Below are 17,139 nucleotides of genomic sequence, written 5' to 3'. Positions count from 1 at the left end.
GTAACACACGAACGGGCAAGGTGAAAGGGTTATACCCCCACAAGGACATCAAGGAATTTTTTCATTAAAGGTTATATGTTATTTTAGCAAAATTGAAATTGTACAACCTTGGATCACATAGTAAAATTGCTGTCATTAACCTAAGAAACTTGCGAACAACTGGGGGCATATACCAGCTTAAAAACACATATTTAACCAAACCTAATGAAACATGTGTTACTGTGAGTCTTAACACTATAAAATAAACCATACGGTACTTTTGTAGTCTAACTCAGTTATTTAAGAGAGGGGAACAAAGACAAATTAGAGCGAAGGTCAGAGTTTGTTCGCTTGAGACGAGCAACAAACCACACGTCGAAGTTGCAATCCAACGCTCAGCTCATGAGCACGCGATAGCTGCATGTCAAGACGAGGTCATTGGCCGCGCTGTAGGCAGCGAGGCGGGGAGAAATCTTCCCCCCTTCCATGTCCGATCAGCTGAGCGTATACAAAGCGCAAAGGCGCATGCGCGGTCGAGTCCAGGTGTCACGTGACTATTACACGATGGTGGCTATCACGAATAATGTTCACCAACAATGCAGAGTTTTCCCCGCACCTACAGTCCAGTCGTGGTACGTAAGCGCGCATGCGCGGAAAGTTTAAAAGTTTTGAGACCACTCTTACTATGAGACACAGAGACGAAAGTCATTCAAAAACAAGAAAGGAAAGGGTACACAAGTCTTGTAAATAGTAACTTAGAAAATTTAATTATAAGCTGGTATTACGTAATAAAAGTGAACATACAAGTACATACTGGTCATGGACGGTATTGTAATATTATATTATACTGAGTAAAATCTTAGCTTTTACGGAAGGAGAAAGAAAATAGAAAAATAAATAAATAAATAAATAATGCAGATATATAACCGGAAGAAAGGCTATGTACACGAGAACAGCACACAATTACATATAGGGAAAAAGCAGCAAAGAGGAAATCAAAGAGATAACGCATACATTTACATTACACAGTAGCTAGCGATTTTCAGAATGAACAACAAGGTAAACGCGGGAATTTTTGTGACTAAGGAAAAGAGTGACACAAGCTTTAAAATAGGGTAATAATAAACAGACCTATGCAGCGTGAGTAATGAACTGAATCGCTCTCAAAACAAATACCTAGGGTTTATAGAGAGAGAGAGACACACATTAACGTTAGGAAACACCTGAAGCACTCAGCAAACAACTTTGTAGAATATATAAGCTATACACGAGGGTACATGTACGAAAGCTAAAGTGTAAAGGAGGAAAATAGGGAATGTTGCGCATTAATGGACTGTAAGGCAGTTATGTATGTAAGAAGAAATATTTAGTTGTAAGTATTATTAGTATAAGGGACGATGCTCAGCACACCCTGAATTATTTTGGAATATTGAAGGAATGGTGCAGGGTACCGAAAAAGGGCCCCACCAGCAAAGTGTATATTATAGTGGTAGATATTTTTTTTGTGTATAAACGTATGTATGAATGTGTGAAAGGCGAAAGAAGCTCTGTACAGGTACGGAACCTAAACAACATAGAAGTGTTTAAGGAAAATTAAACTCTAAGACAACCGCGTATAAACAGGTATACCTAACGTCAAGAAACAACTTAATTAAAACCGTAAGACTCTACGAGTTTACGAGAAAATGCGAAAAACCTGATACAAAGTGCAACATTAGCGATGCTTCACTCATGTATGCAAAAGGAAGGTATGAATTACTTTACCCACTTGAAACATGAAAGGAAAAATCATGTCAAAATTATATCTTTCATACATATAACGATTTACGGTCACGAAGAATGAAAATGACATCGCCGCTATACGAGAAACAGGTAAGTAGTGTGATCGACGACTTGTAAGCAAAGGAATCGTCTATAAAATAAACTATGAAAAAAAAAAAAAGTCATACAGAATTTCATGCTGCACTGAAGCTATGAAAGTGTGATTATTCGTGTACATAGATTTTCATGACAACCGATGCATTAAAATGTCTATTTTTTTCTCCCATGGTAACACAAGACGCCTATAAGCGCACTTTAATTGAAAATGACACGCACACAAGGGCGTGCCGCTATTATGAAACACTGTACATATTAATAGTAGCTAGACCCTGAACTTCAAGATTGTATGTTTATATGTCTATGTTAATGTAGGAAATTTTATTAGAGGTAATGATTTACAAGCACACCAGAACGTGCTTAAGCACAAAACACTGTACATATTAGGGTTATGCTGCATATAAATGATTATTTCGTGCATTTTCAGATTTATACGCAAAAAACCGTAGCATACACGTAGTCGTTGCCACTACCCTAAGTAGAAGGTAGAAAATTCCCTTCCCAAGCTTCAGTGGAGCGGCTACAGGTGTATTCTCTGCATGCTGATGCATGTCGTTGCGTATGAAGAATACGTAACGGAGGTAAACCTTAACTTATACTCGAGTTCAAGAAGGAAAACAAAGGACTTGTTCCTTCTAACAGATTAATGGAAAAAGGCGAGTGTGTGTGTGTCAGTAAAATCCAAGACGAAGAAGCCACTATGAGTGGTCAAAAATTTTTTCAATTTTAGTCGATAGTTTTTTCCTGTAGTTAATGTAAACAATGTATTGTATGTATTATATTTTATTCCATTGTATGTGATGTATTTTGTATTTCATGCCAAGTCCCGTGACTTACAAATTATGTGCATTGACCAGAAGTATTGAGGGGAATGAATCTCAGTACAATAGGTAAAAGGGGTTAATGCGAAAAAAAAAAAGTGTAGTGAAAAGGAAGTTTCGATCGCAATACTCGCGGTTAAAGTGGTGTGTGTAGAAATTAAAATTGTGCAAAGTAGTGCTACGTTGCAAGTGTCAGCGAGCCTAAACAAGTGACATCGAAAATTGAAGCTTGTATCGTCAAACGACCCATGGCGTCACAGTAGGAAAGGACAATGCCAAACAAGTTTGACATGGTACGCTTCTTACCAGGAGCTGAATCGACGGGATCGACCTCCGCCTCGCACATAGTGTGGTGTGTTCTTCGGGGCACATATTCCAATGTACCTCGTCGTATCCAGTCTATGTACTGGAAGGAACTACAAAAAGCACACGCATACTGAGGTTCGGAAGTCTCGACGGTACCCGCACGTCGGTGTATATTCAGTGCACTGGCGCGCGCATTCAACCAACGTCGCCAGCTAACGGACGACCAAACAATCAGGCGCGCGTATCACCCGCCCATATTCAACACGGGCTAGCGAACAAAGCTCGTCGCCCCAGAATAAATACAGAAAGCAATACAAGGACTTAATTTTCACCTCTGATGAGGAAGGAAACATTTGTATGTAACGTTGTATTCAGTGTATATTTTATTGTACAAACTTTACTACATGATGTCAATTTCTCAGTATTAACCAGAACTTTGTATATTAGGATTAAGGTTTGTAAATATTAGCATAAGTATACCAAAAAACTGACACACACTCAGAAATACCAAAGAATTCACAGTGCCATGAAAATGAGACAATAAAAATGAAGTGTGTAAATAAAAGACCCCCAAACCTATTAATTGCAAGGTCGACTGCTGTAACCTGTCAATCAAATAAAATTTTCTAGTGACAGTATACAGTAGGGGGGCAGTTGTAATGACACATTCCTATGCAGAGACATACAATATCTTAAAAGCTGCGCCAAAGATAAATTGAGAGGCATGTATATTATAATCTTTGTAAAGTTCACATTGGATTCTCTTTTGTTTGATACTCCAAGGAGCTAAGGGACACTTTCGATTGTTGCCTTGTGGAGGATGGACGTGATTTTTGGACTGTGCGGAAAGGCAGCCATATGGTTGGTAATTATGGTTTGTGCGACGAGCACAGCAAGTCTTATTGTGTTGTGAATAAAAAAAATAGTGAAAAGTATCGAAGTGTTACGAAAATTATTTATAGCGACGTAGCATTGTATTCCTTGGTTTCCACCGTCTTCGTGAAGTGAACCGATGCCGACTCATGATGGTACACACGGTCAACAACGAGAAGAACATCGATGGCGACTAATGAATTAATATTGTGGCAGAAGGACTAATTCTACGTCCAAGGTGAGAACTCTGATTAAATCAACAATGACGTGGAATTTAAAATGTAAAAATGTTTTTTATTTATTTCGCCACACCACGATTTGTAAAATACCGCAATCTAACTGCCCGCCATAATATGCATGTATGTCCAAAGGAAAAGGCACTGCGGCGACTCCAGCCGTTATGAAATACCTTAAATATATTCGCAATGTGGACAACCGTCACCAATAGAATGGAATAACGACAGTGAAATTTTGCACCGGACCGCAGACTCTAACCTGGATTTCCCTCTTAATCACGGTTGCCTTACCATTTGGCTATCCGTCCACGAATCACAACCAGACCCAAACTTCCATATGTCGTCAACCAGGCGTGTACAACCTGTACTCGTACATCCATTATGGACCTTCCAGTGCAGGTGAGACATTTTACTTGAAAGCCTCTTGCCCGGTGTCGGCGGATAAATACGATATTGCAGTGCATGTGTTATTCTGAATTGCGATGTAAAGTTCCTTTGGACATGCATGATGCGTGTATTGTCCGTGTTCCCAGCTGCCAATAAATTAAATATAGTCTAATCTTGTCTAATCTTGTCCTAGCGATACTTACGGGAGGGATACAAACGCGGTTGTTTATTCGCAGATGCTTCATTTAAAACTGTGAGTAGGCATTGTCGGGATACTTTGTGTCTGTCTTCAAGCACATGGAAGTTCAGTTTCTTCAGTATCTCCGTGACATTTTCCCACAGGCCAAACAAACCTGTGACTATTCGCGGCGTTCTTCTCTGTGAATATTCAATATCCTCTGTTAATCCTGTTTGGTATGCGTCCCATGCTTTTGAGCAATGTTCTTGGAGGGCCACGCGATTACTTTACAAGCAGTCTTCTTTTGTGGACTGGTCGCATTTTCCTAGTATTGTACCAATAAACCGAAGTCTGAAAACTGTCTTACTTATGAATGAACCAACATAATCTTTCCATTTCACATGCCTACATATTTTGACACCTATGTATAAGTTGTCCGATTCCAGCTCTGACTCGTGTGTTAGTCATACGATAGCACATTTTTTAGTTTTTGTGAAGCACACAGTTTTCCATTTTCCATTGCTGAACATTTAAAGCAAGATGGCAGTCTTCGATCCACCTTGAAATCTTATCACTGTCTGACTGAATATTTGTGCAGATTTTTTCAGATTGTACTTCATTATAGGTTACTGCATTATCTGCGGAACATCTGAGCTCACTCTTAATGTTGTGTGCAAGGTCACGAACATACAACATGAAGAGCAAGAGTCCCAACACACTTCCCTGGGACACACCCAAAATTACTTCTGAAGTTGCCGATGACTATCCATCCAATATAACTTGCTGCGTCGTCCCGACCAAAAAATCCTCAATGCACTCACAAATTTCGCTTGATATGCCATACGATGGCACTTCCGATAATTAGCATCTAGGATTAAGTAGCATCAGAGATTAAGCTATTTTCTCTGCCTCGTGATGGCTGGGTGTTGTGTGATGTCCTTAGGTTAGTTCGGTTTAAGTAGTTCTAAGTTCTAGGGGACTGATGACCATAGATGTTAAGTCCCATAGTGCTCAGAGCCATTTTTTTTTTAGATTAAGCTATTTCTGAGTTTTTCATCTAAACATGTAACCCTATTGAACACAATACATTCACACATCAAGTTCTATCTAGCAAAATAATAATAATAATAATAATAATAAATTTCTTGAAGGATGTCAGCTGCTATGAGATATTTTCGGCAATAAAAATAGTAACACCTCACAGACTTAACAGGTTGTGGGATTTCAATTGCAGCGCTCATGCTGAAAGACTGCTGCCGGTGTAAGATCTACAGTATTGTTGCCCCACTAGTACACTTGCTTGCTTCCTGACCTGTTGTGCTCTCTGATGTCATTTCCTGCACTCGTTCTTGGTTTAACCTAGATCGGGCATTAATTTCCGGATAGCAATTGCACTTATATACGCTACGTAAGGCGAGGAGGAAACGCAATGCCACTTCTCGGGTTGATATGATGTGTTATGTTATTTATGTGCTTACAAAACAGAGAAAGATTTCCAAAGAACTTGTGAGAATGAGCCCACTTACCAGTATGACGTTACTGTTGCAGGGCCATCGCTGGTCGATCCCGGGACTGCAGTTGGCCGAGTTGAAGCCGGGACCCACAGCGCCGTATTTCGTCAGGAGGCCGATCAAGTTCAATAGCGTCAAGGGGCAGTGAAGAGTGATACGGTGGTATTCGGAAGCATTGCTTTATTCACATAATTTACAGAACTACGACGGGTGCTGCAGTCCCTGGTCTTCGTCGGCCTAGGCCCCGTTTGGCGTGCTCTGTCCGACCATAGGACGAAGGTGATAGTACAAGTCACCCGTGGTCCACAGAGCAACAAGATAATGACAGTGAGCATTTCAGCCACAGGGTGTGCCATTTTTCTGTTTTTCTTGAGTATAGCTTTGTGGAGAGTGTGGAAACGTGAACGAGTAAGGAGGTGCCAACACATCAGTTGCCTATGGCAAGGGTAACCAGTGTAAACAGTGTATAGGGGTAGTGTTAATGTCTTTATGTTCTCATTAGTTTTAGTCTGTAGAATGTAAGTTTTGTGAATAAGGTATGTTTACGCAGGCACAGGCCACGTCTGCTATATTTCGATTCGGGACGAATCCTGTTGAAAGGAGGGAGGTGTACTGTGCTAGTGTTAGTCTTAGTCGTAGAAAAGGGGAATTTTGTTAAAATTCAGTAAAGGCGCTGTTGGGCGATGAAGCCTGGGGCCTCTGGCAGTGTTAGTAATAGTCGGCAGCCAGTGTGCCAGGCAGAGTAAACAGGGCACGGAGCTACGACGGCGCTATTGCTCGCACGATGTGTTTGGTGTGAAGCAACAGCGATGCAGGGAACTGCAGCGGTGCTTGAAGTGATTGGCGTGGGCACTAGACCAGAGCCACGAGGGCGATGTGTAAATGGCTGACGTATGGGAATTTACCCCTGCCATAATTTCTGTCTCTCTCTGACACTACGTCAGAAGCGAGGGGAAAAGCAGTATAAATAGTCAGGCACTTTTAGCTTGAGAGATGTGTGTCAGGTCAGTCGAGAGTCGGGTCGGACCTGGGCTAGTCTACGCTTACAGGGGCCAGTTTGGCAGCGATGTTGTAAATATTCTATGTAAACGTGTACTTTATTTCTATGTACTTGTTCGGGCTGTGTTCCACTTCCGGAGCCACAACACAGGGGCGGGACGGAGCGGCACCCGGGCACTTGGAGATTGCACGGTCTGCCTGAAGGAGGACAGTGACACAGCGGTCTGCAGAGGGTCCAGGACGGGCCACGTTCGCTTCCCACCTGGCATACTGGGGACTGGGGTCCGAGCGAGGCATACGGCGGGAGGGGGGTGGGGGGGAGGAGAGGCGTGGCAGCACTGCAGCAGCGCCAGAGGCGGCGTCAGGTGTTACCATCAGCAGCCAGCACCACTAGCGGCAAGTTGCGGCACGGCGTCCAGGAGAGCGCGGGTTCGAGTCTGGTCCTGTCCTGAGAGCAGCCAATAACAACCCTTTCGACAAGCTAAAATCCGCTCTGCCGAAGTTATCTGTACTTGCAGGAACCCTATAATCTCCTTCCACGTAATTTGCGTGAGCTAAACCCCTCCGCACAAAACAGTGTGCATTATCTAGCTCCTCATTACTCGAAAGTGGCTCCACCATGTAAAACGTCTCCTTTGGTAAGTCCGTATTTATCTAAACCCAGACTACCTTCCCTGTACCTGCTGGTGTGTTATCCTGCTGATCGACCTTTAATGAATCCGTTCGCAGTTTAGTTGGCGTCACCTTCGCGTTAAGTGCGCCTTGCAACATTCGTCCATTTACAACCGTTTCCCCCATTCAGAACATTGTTCCACTAAGTTCCACTGTTTGCTGCCAAAGATCTATTTTTGCACGATGTTTGTCAAGGAAGTCCAGTCCGAGAATCACCGAGTACCCCTCACCCACACTAAACTTAGTTCCTGCGATCACAAATTGAAGTACCGTCATACACAATTACTCCACTTTATTATCCCTCAAACCACGTAACCTACAACGTGGTGGCTCAAGCCTTCTCCTGCTAACCAGGTCTAGACTAATAACAGTCACGCGTATCCCCGTGTCAACCAGAAACCTCTGTTCCCTTCCGTTCACCAAGCCTAATAAGCAGCATTCCGTCTGTGCACCTACAACCGTATTACCTAATTTCACTGGGACCACCCTCCGACGGTCGGCAGTAGTCCCGTTCTTGTTTAACTGCTGCTGTCGCCGAGGTTCTCCCCTACTTTTACTCCTGGAGATCACTGCCCAGGACCCATTTTCCCACATGATTAACACCACAACTGACACTGACGCTGCCTCCTAATATGCCCTACCTGGCCACAACCAAAACACCTAATTTCCGCTGCCAGAACTTTATGCTCCACCCTTTGCTTTGCCACATAATCTACCTCCTCTAGGTATGTGGCAATCCTTAGAGCCGCTGCAAGATCACTGGGATTCTCCATTCTCACCCGACATGATATCTGCGGCGGTACTCCCCGCAAAAACACAGCTAACGCCCTGTTCTTGACCTCTTGTAACAGCACTCTATTAGTCTCCCCATTCTGTGACAGTAAGAACGTTTGTGCATTGAGTTTTCTAATCCTGTCTGAGAAAACCTCCACAGTCTCGTTTCTTCTCATGACTAACGCATTTAATTTTTTCCGAAAAAACCTGGTACTGTTCTGTTTTTGGTACCTCTGGCGTAACCGAGCCTCAAGCTCTGCAAACGTCCCCGCATTGTTCAACGTTTCGTGGTACAGTACGTACGACTTGGCATCCCCTATCAGGCGTAACTTCGCCACTCTCAACATTACAACATCCGACCACCCATTGGCCTCAGCCATTGTGATAATGTCGTTAAGGAATACCGATACATCCTCCGCTGTTTTACCTGAAAAGGCGTTAATCAATTCCGCGATTGCCCGGTCAAACGGTCTATGACACTCCCCGACCTGCAATTTACTTTCATACAATGTCCCTTCCCCTACTTGCAATACCTCAAATCTCGCCGCTAATTCTTCATATTCTTCTTTGTCCCTTATCCTTGCCTCCGTCAATACCCGAATTTGCTCACTCAGAGCGGCTACAGCTTCAGATGTAGTCACTGCTGCAGCCTCCGCTGCTTGCCGTGTTTCCGCCATTCTTGCATATAACTGTACTGTTAGTATTAATTCCACTCTGCTACTCCTAAAGCTTAGTTCTTGCGGCGATTCATCATCCATCTACATTCTGAACAACTGCACATCAAATGTCTAAATCTGGTACAAATAAAACAACTCTTTGGCACCCACTTTGTACACGGTAATCCATGACCTGACAGGTTACAAAAATTACATCGCTTAGGCGCTATGTCGTCATGTCCCCCATTTCCCCTGAATTCCGAAAAATATACAGGCTCCTCTGGCCTTACAAAAGACACCTTCAAAAAGTCCATCCTAATTGACACTTAACTCCTTAAAACACAAAAGAATGACATTTAACAATAAATCAAACTTCACTCATCCGTCCCCATCGTGCTTGTGCGCAGGTGAGTCCTGCTTTCCTCCCTATACTGATATGGACGAACACTTCCCAAACGACAAGGCGTAACAAGAAGTGTATGACCACCCATCACAAACGCAACCAAACACCTCAAGTACCCCTGTACACAGGCATACCTCAATGCTACTTGCTCGACGTAAGATGTGGGAGTGGAAATCCAGTACAAGCGTTGTAACCGACACCACTTCTGACACCACTGTTGCGGGGTGTCGATGGTCGAACCCGGGACTCCAGATGGCCGAGATAAAGCCGGGACCCACCGCGCCGTATTTCGTCAGGAGGCTGAGCAAGTTCAATAGCGTCAAGGGGCAGGGCAGAGTGATACAGCGGTATTCGGAAGCATTGCTTTATTCACATTATTTACAGAACTATGATGGGTGCAGCATAGTATCGGCGTGCCGCCCGCAGCGTTGTCCCACGAATCCAGCCGGCCAGCAACTCCTGGTATGCCGACACCGCTGCTTCGTCAAGGCCGCTCAGATGGAAGGCGGCCGCGCTCTGCCTGATCGCCGCTCGCTGAGGCGTCGCGTCTTGCATCGTGTGGGTGCCCGTGAGTCCACAGACTGCTACAGTCCCTGGTCCTCACCGCGCTCTGCCCCGTTTGGCCTGCTGTGTCTGGCCTTGGGACGAAGGTGGATATACGGGTCACCCATGGCCCTCGGCCGCTGCTGCTCCCAGGACAAGACCGGACTGAAACTTGCGTCCTCCTGGACGCCGTGCCGCAACTTGCTGCTAGTGGTGCTGGCCGGATGGCAACACCCGCCGCCGCCACTGGCATTGCTGCAGTGCTGCCGTGCCCCCACAGCGTACGCCTCGCTTGGAGCCCGCTACGCCAGGTGCGAAGTGAATGTGGCCCGTTCTGGACCCGCAGCAGACCGCTGTCACTGCCCTCCTTCAGATAGACTGTGCAATCTCCAAGTACCCAGCTGCCGTTCCGTCCCGCCCCGGTGTTGTGCCCCCAGAGGTGGAATACAGCCCGAACAAGTACATAGAAATAAAGTACAGGCTTACATAAAATACTTACAACGTCACTGCCGGACTGGCCCCTATAAGCGTAGACCAGCCCAGGTCCGACCCGACTCTCGACTGACCTGACACACACCTCTCAAGCTAAAAGTGCCTAACGATTTATACTGATTTTCCCCTCGCTTCTGACGTAGTGTCAAAGAGAGACAGAAACTATGGCAGAGGTAAATTCCCATATGTCAGCCATTTACACATCGCCCTCCTGGCTCTGGTCTAGTGCACACGCCTCATACATCCCAATCACTTCAAGCAACACTGCCTCGCTGTTGCTTCACACCAAACACATCGTGCGACCAATAACGCTATCGGAGCTCCACGCCCTGTTTACTCTGCCTGGCCTAGGCCCCAGGCTTCATCGCCCAACTGCGCCTTCACTGAATTTTAACAAAATTCTCCTTTTCGACGACTAAGACTAACATTAGCGCAGCATTAAACCTCCTCTAACCTGGAATGAACCTCTAGGTGGGTTTTTGCAAAACACACTGACTCAGCATCTGAAAGCACTTTTTTCTGGTGTCATATGGTATTCAAGTTCACTGGCAAGCCATATCGTGGTCACTGAGGAGAGAGGGAGGGGAGGGGAGGATAGGAGAGTGGAAGGGAGTTGGAGAATGGAAATCGAGCTCCCTCCCCCATGTTGCTTTCATCAAACAGGGATCATTTGACGCGTGTATAGGATAGTGAAAGGATCGTCATGAAGCACTGGCAGCAGAGATCGATCACAAAGCACAAGGAGGTTGGAATTTAGTATTTAACCATCAATTAATTGTAACATTGTTAATAATCATTTATAAATATATTTGTTTCACACTTATGTTCCGTTTTTTTATTTTTTTTTATTTATTTATTTATTTATTTATTTATTTTTTTTTTTATTCCAGCAGCACCGCGCACTCTAGCAGAAGTGCTGGACAGGGACACTGAAGTGTTCAGTTTTTCATTGTCTGTGTCACCACGGCAATATTCCACAGACGACCTTCCATATTTATCGCACCTGCTGTCGCGCCACCACCAGAGCTTCCTCAACATGTTGAGTCTCAGCTAAATCCCCCAAGAGTACCGTTTTTAAGAACGTATACAGTGTGACAGATAATGGTTCAAAACTCATGAATGTAGGCCTTGCACCTGACAGTGACTTGGAGTAGTTGTAAAAAGTTCAAAGTGTTGGTTTTAAACGGCAGTATTCATGGTGTGAGTGATAATATCTCTGCAGCATGGTGGAGTGTATAGAGCAGAAAATGAAAATGGAATACATTTCGGCCCATACTTTTATTGACGTTCATATGTTTGGACATATGGTTTCAGTAGTTGATATGTATGGTAAAGCTGTGCTTCAATTAACTTCAGGTGACACGTGCATTTACAGAAAACGTTCAAGTATTCTGAATGTGTATGATCTATACAGTATGCTAGGAATTGTGCAGGATGGACTTACACATTGGCGCTCGTATATTACAGCTGAATACTATGACTTTATAGAGTATTTGCATGTGAATAGTGAAAATATATTGTAATTAGAACAGTGTATAAACGCTTGTGTTCAACCAGTGGCAAACAGTGTAAGTGCTGAGCTATAACTATAAAATTTTTGAATGCCTACGTGTGTAATAGCACCTAAAGACTTGAAAACGATTCAGGCTGAATTCAAAGCATAAACTGGAATTTTGTGTGATAGAAAGAATAATACGAATATAAATTATTCTTGTTGTTCCATTCTTTGAATCAAATGCGTATAAAACACAGCATAAGACATCACTACCAGTGAATATCGCTAAGCGTTGACTGAGTAGTACAGCTATCCACCATGCAGCACTGCTGTTAGCACCCCATATTGTAAGGCAGGAAGCTCTACTGGACAAAGAAGACTCAAAGGGGCAGGGTCTAACTATAAACTCATCTGACACGTAAGGACTGCAGAGACAGCGATCCTACTTCTCCCTGCCACGTGCTTTAATGGAATTGGCCATAGCTGGTGGCGCATGGCCGATAGATTCTTTTTTTTTTGTGCTTATGTGTAAAAATTCATCTATTCTTGTTGAAAAGAATGCATATTGTGAAGAGTAATAATAATTATTTCATTCATAAGGACTGGGTTCTTTCATAAATAGAAACAGGGAAATAACTAATGGGTTTTATTGATAATAATTTTTCTTTTTTTTTTGTCCAGTTGAATATCATTGATCAGAACGGGAATCTAGTCGATTTTTGAGGGGAGGAAATTATAGTATATCCTCATATGAAGCAGCATCATGGGCATTACAAAAATATTATCTCTCAACGTCAAGAACTTAATTGTACTGTAGAAAGTTTATCTCTGATGCATATTCACCTGTCTGCGGAATTTTCATTCTTCTGTTGTTTTAAAATCGAAATGATGTACAACTCATCTTGTTCTTCTTGTTAGGACTTCCAGATGACAAGGTTCTGTATTTTGTATTATCATTAATACTAATGAAATGATAGCTACATACTTAAAAAGGCATTATATTTTTTTAAAAATATTGTGATCAGCACAATGTTCTACTAATTCAAAAACTTTTATATATTTTCAGCCTGTGAATTAGTTGGAAGTGATTGTTTTGGTAAAGCAGTGATTGATCAGCACTGTGTCGAAATTTCAATGTACATCATTCGAGCCTGCAGTTTAACTTGTTAACGAAGTCTGATCATTATTAATATTGTCATGCAAACTATTCCTTACATTGGAATCTAACATAAAACTCAGTCGCATGTCATCAAACCTCACTTTCTGACGACTTCTGTGCCCGTTGATGTAGTTTCACACACATAACAGGTATTTTTTCAAGTCAGGATATTAGATGAAGTGGGAGAATTTTACTTCAACTCATTCATAATGAAGCTTACCGTTTCATGATTTTATTATTCTCTTGCTGTTATCAGAATTGGTTTGACCTTGTTTTGTGAACATTTTACTTCTATTTCTTAAACATTTTAAAAATCCACATCGGTCACATCAAGGCGGCATTACACTGTGAAGCATAAATACAGCACATAAAGTCATCAAACACCACAGAACACAATAGCACAGGATATTTACTATGTTATTCAATCAATAGGACTGAAGCCTCGCAATGATGTCACTCGAGATAACAACTCCAGTTCAGCATGGCGACTGGATCATTTGTCAGGAATATTTATCCCACAAACGTTTTGCTTGAACAACCTTTAACAATAACGATGAGATAAAAATTCTTATTCAACATCGAGAAGAGTTAACACTTCAAAGCAACAGTTTTCTAAATATAGAAGAACGTTTGCGACTTTGAAGAAGGATGGAAGCGTTCTATCACCAGCAACATCGCGACTTACATGTAACGTATTCATCTTTCTTTTTCAATAAGTAAGATACGAACTACAGGTATAGAACTCGACTTCAAAAGAAATGATGGATTTACATCGACACTCATCAACGTTTGGCCTGTAAACATTTTAAAAAATGCAGGGAGGTTCGTAGATGGGTCGATAAATAGTCGCTTTACCACCTGCATCCCACTAAAATCGTTAATTGGCTTCTTTGACGATAGTAAATATGTCGTTATAAACTCTAGGCGGGAGTTGATTCTAGTTTGATATGCTGCGAATAATAATTCATAAATTCAAGGAGGGCCAGAAGAGCAGAGTAAAACTACGTTGTATAATTTGGCGTGGAAAGTACCACATTTATCAGTATCAGACGAAGAGTGCCTAAATTTTTGCATGTGCTGCAGGTGTCCAGCTATCTTGAACTTGCCGTTCATGGGAACCTTGCAAGTATCCAATTCTCCCAGGAACATGAAAAGAATCATGGACGATTAAAGCATCTGTTCAACTACAAACGGCTCGATTTACTATTCTAGAACTGCAAATAGACAGGATGCGGAGGGACGGGTTAACAGTCGCGTTGCGTTGCGTACTTGTTTGACCACTGTCTCTCGTCGTACTGTGCACTATAAAAGTTCCACCTACCTCAGTATGGCATCTGATCACCAGCCCGTTTCTCTGCATACGTAGATACTGTCCAGACGATGTTAAAAGCAGCATTGAAGAAAACCGCCGTCAATACTTAACGCTTGCAAAGTCCGCATAAACTCTGGTAGCAAGCTATCCTGTAATATCTTATAACGATTTTCGGGTGGAGGGCGATTGCTTCATCTCTTTAGAAAAATGGCAGAACTCTGCAACGAGATCTTTTATTTCTTTAGGTTCGAAACAAACACTTGCCATCAGCCCGTATTTAATTAACGAATAATATCACTGTCCTCAGCTCACAGTTCATACAACCCAGTACACACGCAAGGCAGCCAGAGATGTACTTAAGTCTGACCCGACTTATTGTGCGATCTACAATCATTACTCTGCTACAATATATGAGATTCACATTCGGTCCTTTTCAGTGGATTTCTAATAATGAAACTGCTCGCCAAATATTCCATAGACGAATATGAAACATGCCACGCGGAACTGTACAAAGGCTGAAAATTCACAAGCGTTTATGTTTCCAACAGATCACTTCACAAAGCTCAGATTTTCACAATCTGTCCGTAAATGCAACTGCTTTCATGGCAATACAATCCGGACGCGAGAAACCAGAAACTCCTTCATTTTACTCATAATGTAGATGGACACGTCCAACATGACCTGCACGTTCAATAGCTAGCCAGCGACTGACTCCTGCCGTTCCTTCCAGGGCGTATAACTATTTGCAATGCGCGGGAAATACTTAATGCTGATTGGTTGTTCAAAACGACCAGCCAACAAAACAATCCACCGAGTTCATTCTCGCGCTAAAACTGTCTTATGCCAATCAACATTCACAGATGCATTTACGTCACTTCATCATGCAAATGTTAAGAAAATGTTTAACAAAACCAAACGAAAAGAAAACTAATCTTGAAATGATGTTAGAAAATCATTACTCTGCAATGACATACGTCATTAGCAAGGTGGGTAAATTACGTTTTTCATTTCAACTTGCTTGCTTATCACTTTCACATGATACAGTTATGTAATGTTTAACCTAAGATAATATTGAATTTTTTCCTATGTCCCACATACACACTCTCATTCATTCTCATTTAATCACACAACAACACATTCAATAAATACTGATCTTTTCTGAATTTTATATTACGAAAGTGAAAAATAGTTAACGTTTTTAATTATGAAAATTCAAACAAATTGGCCTAACATTTTGTGAACTTTAGTAATGATTCCAAATGATACTAAAAGACAAAATGTTATGAATCCTAACTGACTTTAATCTTACAAGTGTCGGTTTGGGGTGTTTTAGGTAATTTTCTCTAACTCTGAAAGTATGGCAGCTAGAAAGCTGAGGTTTTACACATTCTTCTTTTTAATAACAAAGGGCAGTATATTGACTTTTAACTAAAGTGAATAACATTTAATATAGTTTATTTACATTCTTAGGCGCTTGATATTCTCTCTCTCGAATCGACACAGGCACCGGTTCCCATGGCTACGCTAGCGACAGGTGCGAATGAGTCACGCTAAAGATTCAAGCGGCTGTTTCTATCACTGCCAATAGCTCCAAAGGTACGAGCCGTACTGCAAAGTAGTGCAATAAATGCTATTGTGTATTGACTCGCGACATTAGAAGGAGGGGAATTTGAGAAAGGATTCTAGCACATTTCACAACTGTAAACTACATTCAGTGTACTTTACCTATCATAACTTACTGGTTGACTGGGACAAAAAAAAATCTCGGTCTGCTGTACGATATGTATGCAAGATTTTGCTCTTCGTACTATAAGAACGATGAATTTCGTAGTATGCTTAGTCCTAAGAAGTTTAAAGAATTAGCACCCACAGTGGTGATTTCTCGCTCCTAGCGAAACGAGATGGTGAAATATGAAACTGTAGATGTGTTACTCACTTTGAATCATTGCAAAACTTCCTTCCATACACAGCAACACGTTTGTTGCTACTACAAGATCGCCTCGTAATCTACTCACCTCTCAATGGAATGGTCTAATATCTGGTAGAAAATCTGAACAGTCACTGGAAGATATAGACAGTGTGAATTAATCTATCATTTAATTAAGAATTCGTTGTGATATTGCACAAAACACAGATCATGCTAATAGGCAGAATATTCAATTGTTGATTCGACTCACAAATTTCATCAGTCTTAGCCACCAACACTTGGCTCCTGGAAAAACCTAGTAACGATCCTATTGAACCTGAAGTCTATTGTCTATTCTGTTGTTTTTATCTCTGCTATAGGTATATTAACGTTTGCACGTAACTCAAAGAGCTGTACAGTTTGCTTCATATAGGCATTCAAATCATCAGTATCATATGGGCCAGTAAGTACTACTATAACATTTCCACTTATTAGATACAGTTTATATTTGCTTCAGTGATGTTAAGTATGCTGTTATATGTTTTTAGACTGATCAATA

The sequence above is a fragment of the Schistocerca piceifrons genome, chromosome 3 (genome assembly GCF_021461385.2).
Source record: "Schistocerca piceifrons isolate TAMUIC-IGC-003096 chromosome 3, iqSchPice1.1, whole genome shotgun sequence".
Lineage (NCBI taxonomy): Eukaryota > Metazoa > Arthropoda > Insecta > Orthoptera > Acrididae > Schistocerca > Schistocerca piceifrons.
This window is presented reverse-complemented; position numbering follows the sequence as displayed.